Below are 2,539 nucleotides of genomic sequence, written 5' to 3'. Positions count from 1 at the left end.
ATAACACTTTCCTTAGGTTATTTAAAGCGGAAAATGACCACCAAACCCTAATCTTAGCAGACAAGTGTGCCAATGAAAATCGTAAACGTGAATAGTTGGTGAAAATGTTTGACCAAAAAGTTTCAATAAAATATATAAAAATTTTGGGCGGGACGAAGTTCGCCGGTTCTGCTAGTATAATATAAGTTATTCCACCTAATGCACATGTATGTATGTGTATTTTACAGGAATTTTTCAACTTTCACCATTTGGGCAGAACTTGATGCGAAATACTCTGCCATTACCGCCCCCGCGCCTTTATCTACACAGTCACCAGAACCATTACCACATTATTTCGTTGGCGATGCTGCATTCCCGTTGAAAAGAAACTTGATGCGACCATATCCCGGTTCTAACTTAACAAGAACCAAGCGGCTTTTTAATTACCGTCTTTCACGGGCACGTAGGGTTATAGAAAATAGTTTTGGAATATTAACGGCGCGATGGAGAATACTTCGCACAGCGATCGAATATGACCCTAAAAATTTTGAAAAAATAGTGCTAGCCTGCATTGCTTTACACAATTTCATAATTTTAAACGATCACAATCGTTGGTATTGCCCTGAAAACTATGTTGATCGACAAGATGCAGGTAACATCGTTCATAGTGGGAATTGGCGACGCGAAATAAATAATGGACCCTCTTTACCACGTATGTGGTCAACAGTTCGGAGAGCCCCAACAAGTGCATTCAATATCCGAGATATACTTGCTAATTATTTCATAAATGAGGGAGCTTTACCATACCAAGATGACATAGACCTTTCCATTAGTGGACCCTACATATAAAATTCCAACACATGTGTAGAAAACATAAACATAAAATCAATTCATATGTAAATGTTTATTTATGAATTCTTAGATATATTGAACCAAATTTAAACTGGGACACGACATTTTAGCAAGTTCTGGTTATTTTTCTTTAGTTTATTTAATGTTTGATATTTTTTTTAATGAAATTATAACCTATTACTTAGCAAAAATCATATACAGTGGCGCTCGCGTAAATAGCACACTTTAATTTTCCACAATATTCACAATGTTTTACCTGATACAATTCTTTTCGTTAATTTAATTATATTAATAAGATTTTAAACCATAAACCATATGCTTAAAACTTTGTGGTTTATAGTTTAACATCTTATTAATATAATTAAATTAACGAAAAAAATGTATCAGGTAAAAAATTTTGAATATTGTGGAAAATGAAAGTGTGCTATTTACGTAAGCGCCACTGTATATGATAATAGGCTATAATTCTATAAAAAAATATAAAACATTAAATAAACTAAAGAAAAATAACCAAAACTTGCTAAAATGTCGCGTCCCAGTTTAAATTTGGTACCCTGTATGTAATTTATATAAATCAATAAACTTAAAACTTCTTTGCCCTACTGTAAATTCATGTAGTTAAAAATATTTGCAAATATTTTCATTTATCAGGTAGTTCATTTAGTATCACAAAATTCAGGTGCAAAATATGCACATTTCAGGTTACATACATATTTCAAAATTCAGCCTTTTCGTACTAACTAGAACCATTGTATAACAAAAAAAATATATATATATGTATACTCCAAAACAAGCTGTTAAATTTCCATTACGACTAGTTATTTTTTAACTTTTTTAATTTTGTTTGCATTTTTTTAATTTAAAAGCTTACATTAGGTTCGTTCGCGTAGCTGTTAATTGTTCATGTTTAACCAAAACTTACAAGTTTTTGCGTTCGCGTACGCAAAAAACTTGCAAAGTAGGGGAAATTGAGAGAGCAAAGTGACATTTCATTTTGAGGGGAAGCTGCTGGATTCTGTTGGAAAAATTTTTGCCAACAGGAAAACAGCTGGTTGGCATTTACGCAAATCACAAAATTGAATTTGATGGTTTGGAAGTTAAAAATTACAAAATGCGACTAATTAAACTTGTAAGAAGTAAGTAGTTATTTGTTTAATCAATAAACTGTGCCAGGAAACAAAAATTATATCAGCTGTTCGTCTAACTTGCAAGTTTCTGCAAATTTTCTGTTCGCGTACTATTTTGGATATTTCTCTCTTGTGAGCGAACAGATGACATTTCGCCGGAATTTGGCAGTTGGTTGGTTTCTGTTGGAGATTTTAAACGAACGCACCTATTGATGAATTGCAATCAGATGGTAGACGTTTCCTTAAAATATTAATTTCACTTCAATTTGTAATATTTTATGTCACATAAATCTGCGGTTATCAAAAATTTACTGCTGTCAAAAAATTTCATTTCACACAGCAGATTGGCAAAACTGTCTCACCATAGTAAAAATATTATTCAAAAGCTTTCCTCATAGAAATGTGTTACCGATTCACACACGCCCTTAGTAATAAATAACTGAAACAAAATTCACTGTACGAGTAAGGTTAAAAAATAAATAAAAAATCAATTACAAAACAACTAAGAAACGGAATCCTCATTCTGGCTCCTGTTGCTCCTCGAAAGCCACCAACATCATTCGTTGCATGGTCCGGGTTTG

The 2,539-nt window shown here is 32.6% G+C and overlaps 1 pseudogene; it reads left to right on the top strand.

Annotated features, from left to right (window-relative positions):
• LOC118736167 overlaps positions 1 to 828 on the top strand; it is a 2,227-nt pseudogene extending 1,399 nt beyond the window's left edge.
• The last annotated feature ends 1,711 nt before the right edge of the window (positions 829 to 2,539 follow it).

This window comes from Rhagoletis pomonella, unplaced genomic scaffold (genome assembly GCF_013731165.1).
Source record: "Rhagoletis pomonella isolate Grant_MI unplaced genomic scaffold, Rhpom_1.0 Rhpom_scaffold_00003, whole genome shotgun sequence".
NCBI lineage: Eukaryota > Metazoa > Arthropoda > Insecta > Diptera > Tephritidae > Rhagoletis > Rhagoletis pomonella.
Note: the sequence above shows the minus strand (reverse complement) of the source record. Positions and strands in the feature narration are given on the sequence as shown.